Here is an 18338-nt window from a genome sequence, read left to right as displayed (position 1 = left end):
CTCTGTGCATTGCGTCCTTCCCACCCCATGCTGCTGATGGCTCAGTGTGAGCCACGGGCTGTAATTCTGAGCTGCCTTTCACTGCTGAGTTTGCAGCGCACGGTTATGGCGTGGAAGGAGAAACACGAAAGGTGGCAAAGATGAGCTTACCCCAAAACTCTGGTTCCTATGTTCCCAACTTGAGATGCTTCACGAGCAGGAGGGAGGGAGGTGTCAGACTCAAGCTGCACGCAGGGGGTCTGATCTGCAGGTGGATGTGGGTCCATGAAGACAATCCCTAGCAGACGTCTCATGGAGCACACTGAAAACACACCGGCAGCAAACACTGCTGTTGCTATCGAAGCTATTAGGATAGGTTTCCCAGCCAACCTTTTGAGAGGCTTTCATTCTAAATCAGATCATGTTACAGCAACAGACAGGTGAGGCTGATGCATACAACTCGACACAGCATCTCCGGAGCAACCTGGCTGCAATTACACCCTAATCATCCTGCCCTGAGGGCTGTGCCACCGACTGGAGCAGCACTGGGAGGAAAGGGTGCATTGACGAGCCAGGAAGGGAGAAGCAAAGTGCAGCATCCTCCTCGTGTACCACGGCACTGAGGTCCAGCTGAAGGCGAGCAGGGAGGCAGATTTCCAGGTCACCAGCTAGCCTTCTGCATTCCTCTGAATGTTTTCTGGTGGCCTCCAGAGCCCAACAGCCCCCAGCAAGGAGGGGTTGAGCAAAGCAGACAAAGCCTGCCATTAAATAGTAATGAAAACGCTTTGTGCAGTTAGTGGAAGAGGACACTTATCACCTCCCCAAGGAGTTCCAATCCTGACTCACGCCCGGGGGTGCTTTAATACCTCCTGCCATTGTTTTAATGCCTCCTGCCATCACCTTGGGGCTCAGTGCCTGTGCCCTGGGTTTGAAAAGGCACTGATGGAACAAAATCCCTCACACTCGGGCACAGACCGGACCCAAACAAAAGCACAGCACTGTGTGAGGGAGCAGGACACACTTGGCTGCCGTGGGGGATGCACCCAAGCACTGCAGATCCACCATCTCCTTCTGCAAGAGGCTTTTTAATAACACGAATAGCCAGAGTCCCACTTTAGCATCTTGCACTAAATCTCGTGTCACACTTTCAGATCTTGAACTAAAGGTCCGTGTGCTAAAAGAGGAGCATCCTAATCGAACCCAATGGTGCACGTACTTCTGGTGATGGCTGCTGCTCCCACCAGCAGAGGGATGGGCTGCTGCCATCCAGCACAGCTCCGGCCCTAAGAGCAGCAATTGGGGGGTTGGGGCCACGCGTCATCCCTGCGTAAGTTGGAAAGGGATGGAAAATCGGGAAAGTCAAAAGGCACTGTGATCGTATATATGAGAAAGAGATAAACTCGTTCTTACAGCATCCCAATGCCGACAAAACAGGCAGCAGGAAGAGCAGGCGGTGCGCGAGGCAGTCAGGAGCTGCACAGCCCCGATGGGGACAGAGCTCAGCCCTGCCCTGCTGCAAGGTGATTCTCCTGGTGCCCTGGGGGATCTCAGGCAGACTTTCCAGCCCACAGCAAAGCCTTTTTTCTCCTCCTCGGAAGTTTTTCCAAAACGTCACCTCCACCCCATCTCCATCAATCTGCTCCCAGGGCAAAGAGCTTCCTACCTTCACTTCTCCCATTCAGACCTGCTTTGCCCCTCCCGAATTCTCAGGCTCCTCCACCTCCCACCACCAGTTTTCCAGCTCAATGCCTCCTGCTCCCACTGGCATCGCAGAGCACCCTTTCCTCACCCCCCCACACCCCCCTCCCCCAGTCCTGCCTGGCACAGGGCTGCGCAATCCCCACCCCATCTCTGCAGCAGGAGGCACAATAGCAGTTATTAACAACCCCAACTCTTCCCTCTTCGCTCTCGCTGGATTTCCCCCATGAATAAGGCAGGAGCTGCGGTGCAGGACACTGCCCACTCTGTCCCCTGCCACCCTCCCCCCACCCCCCCCATGCCAGCAGGGAGGGGGCTCGGTGCCAGCCAGGGCCTGTCCCCACATCCCGGCTGTCAGCACCACCGGCTGCTGCTCCCAGATGCAGTTTCCTTTTGTTCCAGCCCTGCTGAGAGCTATGTGACATTCTCAGGGAGCAGAGCTTCCAAGGTACCAGACAGAAGCTTCCAATCCAGAGATTTCAAAGCATTTTCACCGCTATTTCAGCGCTATTCCCCCCCTTGCAAGTAGCAGCATCTCATTTCGCAGCTGTGGAAACCAAAGCAATGAGGATGCTGAAGGGTGAGGTGAGTCCCAAGGAGTCTCAGCACCCAACGCACTGATCTGAGTGATGCTCAGGTTGCTCAGATTCAGCTCTGCTGGTCCCAGGCTCACAGCACCAGAGGGATTTCAGCAGAGCACCCCCTTGTTCTGTAGCCACAGCCCTGCCCAAAAACAAGGATGCTGCCGAGAACATGGTTATTGCAAAGGACAAGATGAAGCCTAGAAGTGCAAAGGCCAAACAAGGGAAGCCAAGAAGGAGGACACACACTCCCATGCACAGCACAGGATTTTCTGTCCTTCCACCAGCTGTGGTTGGAAAACAATGAAAACTCACCCTGAGCTTTCAATCCCCTGCAGAACAAGAAAGCACAAAGCGTGTTGCAGAACCAAGCTCTTGCAAACCCCTCCTGAGCACACACCATCCATGAGCTTCTGAGTGCTCGATATCCCACCCCAAACCACCCCATCACACCCACCGGGCTGCAATGCACCCATCCCATGCACCACAAGACAACAGTGCAACAAGACCCGAGCACTGCTCAAACACTGCATGGGAGCACAAATAGAGCAGAGCTGCTTGGCTCCCCACCTTCTGCTGAATCACTTACTGCATCGCCGGAACCCTTGCTGGGCAGTTTCTTTGGTCCTTGTAATGCTCAAGCCTGAGATGCAGCACACACAGCATCAGCTGCAAGCTCAAATCGCACAGCATCACCACGCACCGAAGGCATTCGGAGCCAGCGAGCTGATAATTACCTCCCAGCAGGTTTCAATACAGCCCGAACCAGCCTTGCCCTGCATTAATTAACGGCACCTCCAGCAGCTCAGTGCTTTTCTGTCAGCCAGACTCCAGCTGCTGAGGGAGAAACGCTTTCCCCTGGGATGGGGGCGGTTGGGTGCAGCGGTACCCAGGGAGGGGAGGGCAGGACAGCCTGTACCAGCACACAGGGACATGTGCATTATTCCTTTTTGAATGGGGAGCTGGGAGCTCTCTCCCCTCCCAGAAACGCTTCCCTGGCCCACGCTTCTGCCAGCTGTGGGAGGAAAGCACTGAAAACTCGCTTTGAGCTCTCAGGTCAGAGTTCACATCCACCACTGTGATCCAAGATAAGAAAAAAATTGAAATTCTTCTTCATTCCAGCCCCGAAATCTACACCTCAGCTACTTTTCAGGCTCCTTTGCCTTCCTGGTCCATTCTGTGTTTTACTGTCTTCCCCCCAGCAGCAAATCCCAGCTTTTAAAGAGACGAGCACAAAACATTGCAGAGAGGTGATTTAATTAAAGAAATGGGCGCAGTCTGCCTATGCATCCCAGTTCCACTGGTAATTAGGAAACAGATGGGGGAAGGAGGCGGGGAGAGAGGAATCTTTGTTAGGTTAATTGTCTGACGTCACTAAATGATATATAGGTGGCCTGATTTCCCTGGAGGGCTATACACAAACTTACATATGGACTTCTGCAGAGAATAGAGATGGGGGGTTCCCAGCAAAGGGCAGCAGAAGATTAAGACTAATCAGGCAAGAACAGAAGTGATAAACCCCTGAAATAAACAAAGCTCCCCTTTGTATCTTCAAATGAGGAATCGACCAATCTGATCCACAACTTCATTACCATCTTATTTAAATGCCATTTCCATTTCTCTGATTAAACGGGCATAAACAGTGCTGTCTGTGGCTCTGGCTGTCCTGCAGTGTCCCTATGCTGGGGGCTGAGCTTCAGCAGTGCTCAGCAGCATCTTTATAAGGAAACACTTCAGTTCTGCTTCCTGGAGCCTGAAGGTGCCCTCTGTGGACAACTCCCAGCTCAGCTCTACCAAGAACCCAATATTTCAGGGCAAACATTGTTTCACAGCTCCCCTCTCCCAGGAATTTGCTATTAAGGCTCACTGGATGCAATGCCAATGGATACGTCCTTATCTCCACGAACAAGAGCACACAATTCCCACAAACACTGCTGCAAAACTTACCCTTCAGTAGCAATTACAGCCCTAATAACTGTGAGCTGATGAGTGTGTTATTTGTGACAGCTAATTTAACAACAAGCCAACAAAACTCAGTCTAAATAACACCCCAAATCCTTTCTCCCCCATGAAAGGGCTTCGTAACCAACATGAACAGATCTCAGCCCAACTCCATTGCTGCATTTCTCATTAACCCAGCATAGCTGCCGAGATAATTACATGAGCAGCCTTTCTGATCCAGATTATTCAGATTGGGCAACGGCCCAGGGGCAAGCCAGCAATCCCAAGCACATTTCCGACCACTAGAAAGTGAGGGGGGGGCTGGAAATGAGAAGGATAAGGGGTGAGTGCAATGGGACAGCAATAGCAGCACTCTGGACTTGAAACCATGAGCCCCGTTCTTCCCATTTGATTCATAGAATCGTAAAGGTTGGACTGACCATCAGCTCATCACTACTATGCCCAGTAAGCCCTGTGTCCCGTTACTTCTGCCTCTGCTTTCCTCATCATCCAGGCAATGCTTTCCTGCTCTCTGGTGAAATTAAAACTTGATTCTCGTGGAGTAAACCCTGAATAGGTAAGTAAGAACTGAGATGAAAAAGTGAATTAATTCAATCTACACAAATGCCTGATGTAGATCCTTAGGTGAACCATTCTGATCCCAAAGAAACCAAACACAACACAGGGCTGTGAGGCTGCAGTATCCATGTGGCATCCCCTAATGATGCTTCCCTGACACCAGGGCAAACCACCAACACTCTGCTGATGATCCCCATCCTGAGCTTCATAACTCCCATAGGACAAACCAGGGAGCTCAACACAGAGAACCAAAGCATCCCTACTTCATCCAGCAGCGGGATGCTGCCAGCATCTTGGGTGTTAATTTCCCATCATGGCAGAGACTGGCTGCTGCTGCTGGACTGGAAAGAGAGCACATTGCAGGGGTGGGCTGCACAAGGTGCTGGCCTCAGCCATGCCATGGGACACAGCAGCGGGTGGTCAGAGTCAGGGCTCGTTGCCAGCAGAAATAATCCTGCTCAAAGATGAATGAAGTCACCAGGGATTAACTCAATATCTCTATTGCTTGATGGTGGGGACAGCACTAGCTGCAGGGCTGGGAGGTAGGGAATAATGAGGACAAGCAGAGGCTCCCCAGGGAAGACGAGCCATGCTCTTTTTTCACGATCCTTGAAATCCCACTGATTGCTTACAGGCTTGTACTGAGCAGGAAGAAATCACTGCTGCTGGCTCTTCCTTCCCCCCCAGTATCCCAAAGAGGCCTTTAGAAGCAGTGGTATTTCAGGGATAATTAGCTGCTGGAAAGAAGATGGGTTCTGCATTCATGGGATGGGTGCCCACAAGCTGCAACCAAGGGCAGGGAAAATCCTCAGCTCCCCTCCCAGCACAGACTTGGTGAGAATCCAGCAAAGTTTCTAACCAGAATAAACTAACAAAACACCTCTTCTACTTCTGTCCTGAAGGAAACCACGAAGAAAAACGAGGTTATTTTCTAGTATTGAGACTGTTTCTCAGAATTCTTTTCCTGCCCTCCCTCCTTATGGGACTTCTTTCAGACTGCCACTATCCAAAGAGATGAGGCATGAGGAAGGAGCAGGACCCCAGGAATCTCATCTTACCCCTAAGTGAAACAGGAGAGGAGGTGATTTGCCTTCAGCTCCTCTCCAGGAGGAAGATGTCTTTCATCTGCCTGATTAACTCTTCAGGCTGCATTCTAAAAACCCTCCAGAAATCCCAATTAACAGCTTCATACATCTCTAGCCTACTCTTGAACCACTGTGCTCTACTCCTGATGTCCCAGAGGCAGTTATGTGCTCATTTCAATTATATTTTCCAGCTTAGAAACTCATTGCACACCAGCTCTGGCTGCATCAGTGTGCAGCCTGAGGGTTTCTTGCACCCCAGATAACACAGAGAATGGGGCCTCAGCCCCAGCACACGTCTGCATGGGGTGCTGAGGACACTGAGCAGCAGAACACAGCCACACTCTTATAGCAAGTGAGCTTAGGTCTGTGCTGCTTGGCCTGGCAGGATGGAGCCACAGCTGCCAGCATTGGGCTATAATTAGGTACGAGCACATGCTGATGGCAGCCGAATTCCAAAAGCCTTTCTTTTGCCCTCTAGAGCCCAGTGCTGAAGATGTCTATGGATTTGTCACAGATTGCAATTCAGAAATAGAAAGACGATGGCACACATTGCTCTGAGCTGCGCAGCGCCTCTCAGCACCAGGACAATTAGGGTTTTACCCAGGCATCAGATTCATTTACCTGAGACCAGAACTGCGTTCATCCCAAAGACAAACCTCACAAGCAAAGGCTCCCAGCACCCCATGGCCAGAGCTGAGCCGCCACGACGTCCCTATGTGACATCTGCTCAGTGCTGCCCACCCCATTGTGGGAGGTAATTGCGCCGTGGGGCTCCATCTGCCTTCCCACATCTCAACATCTGCTCAGAATCAATAGCAGGGAGCGTCGCCAGCACAGCTCAGACCCCACTCTGCTGAACAATAGTCAGAGACTGCACTTCCACTGCAGAGCTGCAGCTCTCTGCTTGCTGGCACGCAGCTTTGTGGCTGTGCACGTACCGTACCCCATTCCTGCTCTCTTTCGTTTTGCAAGACCTCCTTCTGACTGAGAACCAAGACTTGCTGCAAATTGTTTGACATCTGTTGACTTGAGGCAGGCAAGGGCAGCATTTTCACGCATTCAGCAGCCACAGAATGAATACTCCATGCTAACCCAGTGCTTCCTTTTAGAAGCCCTCAAGGTTTCTTGACACAAGGAGAAACACAGGCCAGCCCTTGCAATATGGACACTGCTTGGAAATTAGCACCCAGCCCATCCTCACCATGCCATGAGGGAAAACATGGCCTCATGTTGGCAGGGCAGGGTGTTAGGGGGCAATCTGGGACCCCACATCCCCAAGTGGCACCAGTGCTGCTTGCCCAAGCACCCCTTGGCTCTGCACAGCCATGAAGGCCAAACCTCCCCCACACTGAGGACAACCAGGGGGCTGGGAAAGGGGACCCAGTGACAGTGGTCATTTTAGAGGCCTGCATCTACGAGCATTTCCAGAACCTAGATCTATTTTCTGCTAGGAGGTCCTTTGAGCATCTTTGCCAGCTGCAGTACAGGGAGGGCAGTGCTTACCACCTGCAGCATGACTACACACAGCAGTGCCAAACTCTTCTCAGCATCCAAGCCCTAACTGGATAGCATTAGCTCCGTGATGCTCTCTGCCACCACAGGCAGTCCTTAAGTCAAGTCACACCACTCCTGCCTAAGCATGTCAGGGATTATACACTGAAAAGTTCATTAGTGCCATTTCCCTGCTTATCACAGCCCGAGCCAGGCACAATGAGCTGGTCAGCAGTGAGGACACCATCCCAGGCTATGCTAAATGAAAGTGACACACTGCTGCTCACTGCGTGGCGGGTGGCTGGAGCTGACACCATGTATGTGCTGTCTGCCTCAAACATCAGGATGATGCTAATCTCTGCCCGTGATACACACACGCTGACCAGTGTAGGTGAAATACCATCCCATGACAGCAACCCGCTGCAGCATCTCCTCCAACAGAAACCATGAGCACAGCGAAGATAATACTGGCACATTTTACCTTACACAGATGTAATTTTAAAAGGCTCTGTTGATACCCAGAGGACTAGCAGTGGAGCGGAGACTTTTCAGCCATGCATCAGCTGTAGATTCAACAAGTTGCAGAAGTGACACGATCTTCTTCCCACCCGAGGAATCCCTCCTGGCTGTCCACACATTGCCAGCTCCCTCCCTGACATCAGCAAACAGAAGCCTACATCATAAAGCACAGCCAACAGCATGGAGGTGGCCTACCAGAGCTTTCTGAGAACAAGGAAGATGACTCTTCAGCAGCACAAGGAGAATGAAATGCCATTTAAAACCAGACAGTGCTCTGGCAAAGGCCGAATTGAATGAAAACTAAATAAGAACCGACAAGCTGACATTTGAAAATGCAATTAGCTGCCTTGTGAAACCACCTTGGTATCTTATTGTTAATTACATGTTTGCTCAGCGTAAGAGGTAATACATTTAAGTTTCATTCTCAGGCTCTTCTGCTTTGACTGGTCCCTTCAACCAAGATCTATGCTCCTCCCACTCCACTCTACCTCATGAGTTACGGTGAACCCGATTTCCACGAAAGGACTGTGTTATTCTGCATTACATAACTGCCATTATAAACATGATTTCTGGGAGACATCTAGAGGAGCACGTTCATTCTCTAGTTAGGAATAACTAGATGCCAAGGCAAGAGCTGAGAATGAATTAGATTTGCATGTACACAGTCCCAGGAAAGTGCCATGCTTCCCTAGAACTGAGGATCCCAGACACTCCGTTGAGTTCAGCTAACCTCCTCCTGCAATCAGAGAATTATTTATTCTTACCCAAGTCCCTGACTCCCCTCTTAATTGAGATTAAGTTGTCTTTTAAATGTATTAGTGTGGGTCACAGACAAGGGCCATCTTAAGGACATGAGCATAAATCACATTTGTTTGTCCTGCAGAGCAAGCTAAGGGGAAGGAAGAAACGTTACAGCTGAGCAAACGTAAGATCTCCTGGGTAAAGAGCCTGCCAGGAACGTTTAGAAAGCAAAGTCTTCCCATCTCATGTACTGGCACTCATAGGAACCAGTCCCACCTCTATTTGAAAACCAAAACACTAGAAAGGTGGATCTATTTGTAAAGAAAGGTTAGAATAGTGGGGCAAACCAGGAAACAGCAGAACATTAGATGCAGCATTAGAGAGAAGTTTGCTATACTGAGCTCATGCCAGATTAGCCTCACAGCTGTCACTGTGGTCAGGAGATTTCAGACGAGGTCAACCAAAATACATCGCCAGATACCCAGCTGCTGATGTGGCTGGAAAGTAAAACTCTGTTGGCTTTGGCATCTGGGTACCAGATCTGTCAATAAGAGATGTCAGCCTGGGATATGTAACACCATACTTTGAAGGACACTTTATACTGCACACACATTTGTCTTGTAATAAACACAGCCCATGTATTTTGTATCAATTAATATACGCATGGATTAATCCAGCTTTGCTGGGCACAAGGAAGGGACTTCTGTTTTGACAGAAAGTGCAGCCTTAGATAGTTTATGTTAAAATCCAAATTTACGAGATGGAATGGAAGAAGGAAATAGGATTATCAATTTATTAAGTAGATTGATTTGATACAGCTTTCAAGAGATTTTTCTCAGTGCACGCTCATACAAACAGTTTCATTGCTGAGGGCATCAAATCCTACCTAGCCACACCAGTCTGAATTTGCAAAGAGGGAAGTAAAAATAAGCCAAGACTTCAGTTCCCAGGCACTCTGCAAGGCTTGCAATTCAACTGCAGACAGACTGCTCAAATCGACTGTGCCAAAGTACGGTCTGGGGAATGGCTGACGTGTCATGAAAGCGTCTGAGGAGTTTCACAGGTCCCATGCATGCTGTCACACATGCGTGGCTACAAAGACTCACTTCTCTCCCCTCTCTCTCCCACTTGCCTGCACACATCTGTGAACACGTCACAGGGATTCAAACAGAAGCCAATGAGCTTGCAACAAGCAGTCTTTGTTGCTGGGTCTGTTAGGAATCTGAAAGCAAGATTTCACGAATCCTGACACCATTTAAGTGACAGCAAGAAAGAGAGCTTTTTCTATGCCCTTAACTCAATAAGGGTACAGCTTAGCATACAGATGCGTCTTTATCAACTGCTGAGCCATGCTGTGCTGTTAGGCATATTAGTAACTCTTCCAGCTATCACAAACAGGGCTGTGTAATTAAATGCAAGGCAGCTGGTGGTACCATACCCTACTGTGGAACTGTTAAGAGCTCACAGAACAAGATGCAAGCTGACTCCCAGTACTAATCATCTAAATTGCTTGAGGAACAGTGACATTTTCACCACTCATACACCAGAGCACAGGCAGCTCCTCATTAACTGAGCAGTCTATAAGTAAAGCTTCCAGGATTGGGTCAAGAGTCAGGGATGGTCTTCACCTTTTCAGTTTGTTGTGTGAGAAGGCAGTGCTGTAATTTCTTTCTCTCCCTTCCCTCATGCTGCCCCCAGGCCGAATGTAAATATCCAATAAAAGCTTCTTCACAGTTATATCAGGGATGGGAGCCAGCCTACGTACATGAGAAAAAGTGCACAAAGTGACACAAAGAGGAAGGGGTCTGTTTTGCTTCTTGTTGGTGGAAACCCTTAAGGCAAAGTAACACAAAACAATTCAGTTTGAAAAGGACCACAGCAGGTCATCTAATTCAACTGCCTTTTGAAAGCAACATCGACTGTAAGGTCAGACCAGGCTGCTCAGCACTTTATCCACACAGATACTGAAAACACCCATCCAATGAGGATAGAAACTGCCCAGCCTTTCCAAGTAACCTTTTCTACGTCTTAGCATATGCTTGTGAAGGAGAGGGCATCTTTCACAGAATAACCCAAGTTCGAAGGGACCCATGAAGAATAGCAAATCCAATTCCTGTCTCCACACAGGACAACCCTAAATTCAAACAATAAATCCGAGCTCGTTGCCCAAATACTCCTCAAACTCCTGCAGGCTGGGTGCCTTGACCTGGCATCCAGCCACCCTACCATCCATTTTTCCCCCCACCCGACATCCATTTGAAAGCATTTATTTCAATCTATGCCCTCGCAGCGCACGGGAGGAGCAGATTCAGCACCACGGAGAGCGGCAGCGGCGGGCAGCGCCGTCCCAGCCCGGCTGAGCGGACGATGCCACGCAACGCTCCGTGCCAACCCAAGGGAACCCGAGCACCTTATTTACAGGCTGTGCACTTTTAAACCTTGAATCGTATGAAATGACGAGTGAAATTGTGGAATAAAGCCCCAGTGGTTCAGGAGGAGAAACTTTTTGCTGTGTTTGTGGGATTGTTGGCTGGCAATTGCTTTGTTGACTTAACTTGAATGTATCAGTACCTGAAGAGTTATTCACTTGTTGGCAAATGATTTCTTATCTAAGATGGTCCTCTTCAAGAAAAGATCAAATCTTTCCTTTTCCTCTAATTTCCTTTTAATTCCCTTTCCCTTGGTCATTTTTGTTCCTCTTTGCTAACCCTGCATCGTTATTTAATCACATTTCCTGGTTAAAACTACAGGAATGGGTACTCTCTAGGACTCACAGAATAACCTACGGCTTTGTGCAATATATAAATACTCACTGGAAATAAGTGGAATTAAAATCTTGACCATCAGGGAGCATATGTCCCATTTGTGCATCCAACAAATGCAGACAACCTCAGGACTCCAAGCACATTAGAAGGAGGTTTCACATGTTTTTTTCAAGAGCACTGCCTTCTGAGTAATGCCCAGAAAATGAAAGCTGCTTTTCCTGCTTAAGAAGCAACTACTTTATACAGAGGAAAGACATGAGCGACAGGTTAGTGCCTCAGGTAATCTTCCTCAGTTTCAGAGGCCCTGCATTTTCTTTTTAACTTGGAGCTACTTGAGGTCACTAGAAGAAAAAAAAAAGTAAACATTTCATCACAGAAAGGAGATTTCATGACATTTTTGCAGATTCAAGAAGCATCCTATCCATCTCACAGCTTACACCGCAATTGCCAGTCCTTCCCATCTGTGCCAGGGCATTTCAGGAGGAATAGAATATGCAGGTTGACAGTGAGATGGTATCATGCTTGCTGCGACTTTGAAAGTCTGTAGGAACCCATGCTGGAAGCCTGCAAAACCTACTGTCAAGGAGGCATAAAATAGGAGAAAACTTGCCAGGAATTAGAATATACCTCTGGGGCTAAACATCTTGCACCAAGCCTCTGGGTTATGTTCCTTTTAGTGCTGGCATCAGTAAGGCATCAGTGTTTGCTTCCAAAGGTGGGTGAGCAGCATCAAGGACAGACAATGCCAAGTGTTCATCAGTTCTACTTACATTAGGCTTTGAACATGTGATTAGTTGTTGCCTATAACGAGGATCAGCAGTGCCAGCTGGAGCAGGGCTGGCATGAGGTGAGACCATTCTGGGCTGCACAGACTTTCATGCACGAAGCTGGCAAAGCCTCAAATACCACTGCAGACACCAAGACAGAAAGGTGCCCAGCATCACACTAGGTTGTATTGTGACTCCACAAAGCACCATCTTTATAGCACTGATATTTTTCTGTCAGCCTCAGAATTAAGTCCAGCATGAGGGCTGCTTAACTGAGTAAGAAACAGAGCAGTGCTAGCAAAGGTCTCTCAGACGCTGCTTTTTGAAGGGAGATCTCCATTCCCTGCTGCATCCTGCTCTCTTTCCAGCTCCACCTGCAGTCAGGATAGGATAATTTGCTCTCTGTGCCCTTGGGTTGGTCTCTAAACCACATTCCCAATGCACAACGAGAATTAAAGGAGCCGGTTATTATCAGCATCAGGAGGATGGGATGAGGTCCAAAGGAACACAGATGAGGAGCACTGAAGAGGCAAGTTGAAGACGTGTCCATGCATATCATCCTCAGGAACTTCTAACCTGCTTTAGCCACGCAAAACCATCTCTGTTTATTTGGCCGCTAATCCTTTGCCGCCTATCTTATTGACCAGGAATTGTGATCCCTATAAGCAGGGCTGAGGGCTAAATCCTCCTCTATTTTAATCCATAACAACACAGCAAGGTCTCTTTCAGCTCTGGATTTAAGTAAAATAAATAAATAAAAGGAGGAGGGGGATTATTGAGCGTAACAACAACTCTGAGTGTTCACTCCGAGCTGGATCTCTGCAATTATGCAACAGCAACCCAGCACAGCAGATGTAAATGCAAAAATGAAGTTCCAACCTGCTTTAGCAGACAGGGAGGGGAAGAGCAGAAGTCACCCAACAATATTTAAAATAAAGAAAATGTTTTTTGAAAGGAGTTGCCCACAGGGCAGGGAGACAAGCCAGACCTCTCTGACAAGATTTGCCAGAGCCTTTCAAAAACTGTAACTGAATACAACGCGTGGTTTGGGCTGCCCGTTCAGTTTTAAGATATGGAGGAATATTTTGATGAAGGCAAACCAAGGAAGAGCAGAGATTCTTAGAGGAAGTACCACAGCTTATTTTTCCTCCCTGATATTTATTTTTTTTTTTTTTTAATCTTCCTCCCATGCTTTCTATTCAAATTCAAGTGAAAACTGATTTCTGTATATAGTTTAGATAAATTCTTTTTAGGTTTCCTTGCGTTCTGATTTCACTTGAACAAGCAGATCTCCACAGCTGCCAGGCAATCCCAGACCTCACTGAAGCCCTATACCAATACAGCACAGGGAACAATACAGGGAACTCAGCTTTGCTGTTTGGGTTTATCTACTTAGAAGGTGAAGTGCTGATGAGACTCAATACCATGATGCTGCAAAGACAGCTAAATTAAAACCAACACATCAACACGCACACGGAGCTTCCATGCAAAGAAGGAAGGTTCAGCCAGTCCTGAAATCTCCCTGCTGAATGTCAGAACCACAGCAGTGTCCTGGGAATACAGCTGTTTCATTTCCCCAGGTATCTCCAACCAGCTCAGATGCAAACTGTCCGCTTGTGGGCTCCTGCCTCACCAGAGCACATCCAGACCAAGACAGAGCCACGGCACTGTGAAGCTCTGTACAAAACCTTCTCTCTGCCTAGGGGGTCTCCATTTCTACAAGCTCTTCAATTTGCCAAGTCTGCATTTTGATAGAGACACCCTCAAATTACTGTATTTCTGCTAAACAGAGTTAAAGAGATGGGGAGAAAGGAGCCAAGGTACTCGGTGAGCATGAATAATTCACACAGCAAGCTTGTCCCAAGGACATGAGGTCACCCAGCCGGGTCAAAACCAGAGCAATGGAAGCAAGGATCGCTTCTGTGGGAAGTTAGGACTACCCTTCCAATCTGTTTACTGTTTTCCATCAGTATCTCCTATGTCCCAACTTCTTAAGTCTTTTCTTCCTTCTGGCTTGATCCCAGGCTCCTTCACACAAACACTGACATTTAGTGGGGCAGAACCACGCTGAGATCACCCACCCATGGGCTTCATGCTCACGGCATCCTTGCAGCATCTCGGACAGCCAGCAGGTGCACAGGCATGAAGGATCAGGCCTCGTTACTTGCTATTATAATTAAAGCTACATGACCACTTCTAATGCCCGTGCACTGCAGAAAGCCTTCATGGTGGCACTTTGCCAGCAGCAGCATCGATTGTACACGAGACCCACAAACATAAAGACAATTAGATCACAGCTAGACAAATAATTCATTATGAATTAATACCATTTAAGAGCTCGGGATGTTTTCCATTTAATCATTAGCTCTGAGACAGCACGATTGGATTGACTGACTCAGTTTAAATCAGATCCCTAGCCACAAGCAAGGCAACAAAAGTCACAGAACACCGAGGCCTCAGTAACCTCTGGAGCATCTTGTTGGGTGATTCTGGAGCTTTGTTGATAGGCTGCATTATCACACAGCTTTAGCTCAAATGAGACAAAGGCAGCCCCCCAACCTCAACCCTGGCAAACAAAGTCCATTTTCAAACTTAACAACTTGAGCCCATCCTCTGTCAGCTGAGAAGGCCGCCATGCATTATTTATGTTGCACTCACATTACAGCCACACACACAAAAAAGAAAAGTCAGCAAAGTTAAATAAAAAGGACGCGATGCTGAATTTGGGCAGTTATCTTTCAGGATAGGATAGGCAAAGAAGTTGTCTGGAAACAAAGCAGTCATGCCGACAACCATTTTAGCCAAAGGATGGACATTTTACAGATACACAGCCACCAATAAAGGAGTCAGCATCTTAATAAAAGTCACCAGATTCTTCCTTTTGTCCTGAGCATCTGACAGGAGCGCCCTGGAAACGCTGACACCGCCACAGCATCCATCTTAAACCAGTCAGGCGTCTGGGCTGGATTTCAATATTGCTGTATTTTTCTGCTTTATGTGCATCCCTCCGGCATTCCGCGCTGCCTCTCAAAAAGCAGACAAACATCCCCGCCTGAATTTCACAAATGCTCAATAGCCCACATGCTATTCCGAGGATCCGACCTTGAAAACCATCTCAAAGACAGCATTCAAAAGAAGAAAGAGAAACCAACCCGGGCAGCAAGGCTCACGTGCCCTCCCCAGTTCCAAAAGGGACAGGATTTTCTAGAGAAAAACCTCCCTCCAACCCCCCCTTAACCCACATAACTCCTCCCAGGTCCCAATTGGAGGCCTCAGCAAGATGTAAGCATGCATTCTCTCTGTGCTCTGCTGCCTGAGGAGCAGCTGAGGCCACATTAGAGGATATCACCCTGTGCTCAAAGCAGACAGTACCTCTCTTTCAGGCCCACAGGACTCCCACCTCGGCCACAAAAAAACACAACAGAGTTTTCTTCAGCCTCTGCAGATCATTTCTGAGTATTTCCCGGAGATGGAGAACAGCTGAACCGCCCGTACAGCCGGAGTACAAATGATTCAGCACTTTCCCCACCTCCAGAAGCCTGATCGATAGCAGCGAGCCCTTCTGCAGGCTCAGCCAGAGCATGCGGATCCACAGCACAGCATCACCAGCGCTGCTACTGCAGCATCACAGCCCAGGTGCTGCCGGAGAGGCCTCCCAGATAAGGCCAGAGGAGGGGTTTCACCGGCCCTGGGTGTTTGGGAAGGAAGACGCGATTGCAACCTTGAATATAGGGGGAAAAGGGGCAGGGAGAAGCTCCCCCTGGAGATTTGGGGCTGAAATGTGCCCTGTCACACCATGCTCCTTTCCCTGTCCCCCTGGGTTGACACATCAGTGTATTATTGCTCACACAGACGCGATGTCGTGACGTAAGAACAAAAACCCCATCACATGCCCGAGCCCCGCACGCAGCATTCCCCCCTCCCCCCCCATTGCAGTTCTGGCCCATTTCCGAGGGAAGGGAAAAAAAATTTAGGAAGGGGGAAACCAGCAGGCAGCAAGATCCCAGATCTGTGGGGGAGATGAGGGAGTAAAACAGTCCCAAAGCTCCGGCTGTGCCCGGGGGCACCGCGCCCATCCTCATCCCCCCCCCGGCCCGACTTACCCACACCAGAGCTCCGGGATCGCCGCAGCCGGGGATCGCCGCGCCGCACTGCGCGCTCCCGGGCGGGCGAGCGCGCCCCCGAGGAGAAAGAGAAGGAGGAGGCAGGCAGAGAGGGAGGAGAAGGAAGGGCAGGGGAGGGGTTTATTAACGCTACCGCTAATTAGCACCTGCAGCCCTCGCTGATGCTCAGCCCCCAGATTTCCCCACAAACACGAAAAGGAACCGTCCGGGTTCTGAAGCTCACCTCCGGGTTTTCAGGGAAGGAGAAATATTTTCGAGCACGAGGAGTCACTCAGATGCATCCTCCTCTGTCCCGCACGGGGTGACGATGCTCAGGAACATCCCAGCTTGGCACCGGGTGAGGCGTCAGCTGGTGGCAATCTGCATTCAGGCACTTTCCTTCCGTGTGCCCCAGCAGAGGCTCCTGCTAACAGCACAGCCATCTCTTCAGTCATTTGGTTATCAGAAATGTCAGGTTAATTAAAACCTCCCCCATCGAGGATGCACTCACAGTGGGACCTGCCACTTCCCTCACTGTACACTTTATTGCCTGACAAATAACTGCTGAGGTTGTGAAATTTCAATGTAGGTGCATCCATCCTGCGGGAGCACTTCATCCTTATTGATTAGGCATTGCTGGATAACATATATCGAGCATGTTGCTCCACGTTGTACATTCCATGCTTTCATGGAGTTTGCCATAAAAAACTTTGCCCAGAAGATCTGTTTGCCATCCCATAAACGTCAGTGATGAAATCATGCACTCAGAATTTGTGTGTGCATCCCATGGGGTCGACAGGACCTCCAAAGGGATACACCTTATTCAGGGGATCTGGAAAATGAGCTGTGCACTGCAATTTCTCTAATGAGTGATAGATGCAGTGATACAAAAGCAGAGAGTAGGGGCTGCAGGAGAGCAGTGGCCCAGCTGATACAAATTAAGATTAATCCATGAGGAATAGCTGAGTCTGCTCAGCACAGCTGTTGGTGGAAAGGGAGGCAAAATCAAACCATAGAGCAAGGAGAGGTCACTAACAATGCCAAGGAAAGAGGGCTTATGAGGTGGGGACATTTTGCTAACGATGTCACTGAGATTCAGGCTTACCTCCTTTATCACAGAGCTGCTCAGCACTTTTGGAAACATCAGATTTCAACACGCTGCGCTATTTCTGCAGGGATCCCATTGTGCAGCTCTATTTAGGGCAGGAGGACTTCAAGTCATTCTTCAAGAGTCGCCTCCAACCGTGCTGATGCTTCTCCAAAATGCTGATTACTGTTAACTCCAGAGGAATTTGAGGGCATGTTGTACCTCATAAGGGCTGCTTAGTGTCTTGCAAAGTGTACTTCTCCTTGTTCTTACAAGCACCTGTCCCGTTCTGTCAGTGGTGCTGGTTGCAAAGCAGCCTGTTGTGAAGGAACTGAAATATCCCTTCTTGCTTTTGGAAGTCTCTTCGTAGAGGATTTGTAAGGAGTCCTTGCTGGAAGAAAACACTGCCTGACTCCATTACAAACACTGATCTGCAACATGCAGCGTTGCTCCATTTGTGATAAGAACAAAAATTTGTTTGCTCTTCCCTGTGGCCACTTCAGAGAGATGCACTGGAAAATGCAGTGAGCTGAGCCCTGACAAAAGCCTTGGAGACTGAGTGTGTGCATTGGAAGCAAAACTAAAAATGGCCTCTTAAAATGCCTTTCTGCTGAGGAATAACCCATTTTGGTGCAGCAAGGATCAAAATGTTCAAGGTAGAATATTGCAAGCTGATGGCAAGTTGAGATAAGCCCAATGGAAGTTGTATCCTGCACATACAAGGCTGTTGTGGCAGCTAACAATTAAAGCTAGCATGAACCTTGGCCCACGTTCTTGATGTTTGCCAGCAAGAGTTGGGTTGAATGAGGAGAGCATCCCATACCAACAGAGACATACATATGTGCAGTGTTATTGAGCCAGATCTCCCAGCAGGGCAGAGCTGACCCTGGGAGGCAGTGACACGAAGGGCACGCTCCCTCCTCACCTCTGATTCCTTGCCAGATCCACTCTGTGCATTTGCCCTCACTCCAGAGGGTCTCTCCTTATCCCTAGAGATCCTCT

The 18338-nt window shown here is 48.8% G+C and overlaps 1 protein-coding gene across 9 annotated transcripts in view; it reads right to left on the bottom strand.

Annotated features, from left to right (window-relative positions):
- Positions 1-16386, bottom strand: part of NFASC (neurofascin) — a 77528-nt gene extending 61142 nt beyond the window's left edge. For 8 of the 9 annotated variants that reach the window (XM_085210498.1, XM_085210503.1, XM_085210508.1 and 5 more), the window contains exon 1: positions 16250-16386. The gene's annotated coding sequence lies outside the window, so the exon portion shown is untranslated. Of the gene's footprint in view, positions 1-150; positions 333-16249 lie in introns of those variants that run through there. The other variant, XM_085210500.1, reaches the window with a different exon arrangement.
- Between the last annotated feature and the right edge of the window lie 1952 nt (positions 16387-18338).

This window comes from Meleagris gallopavo, chromosome 28, assembly GCF_905368555.1.
Source record: "Meleagris gallopavo chromosome 28, MGAL_WU_HG_1.1, whole genome shotgun sequence".
Lineage (NCBI taxonomy): Eukaryota > Metazoa > Chordata > Aves > Galliformes > Phasianidae > Meleagris > Meleagris gallopavo.
This window is presented reverse-complemented; position numbering and strand designations above follow the sequence as displayed.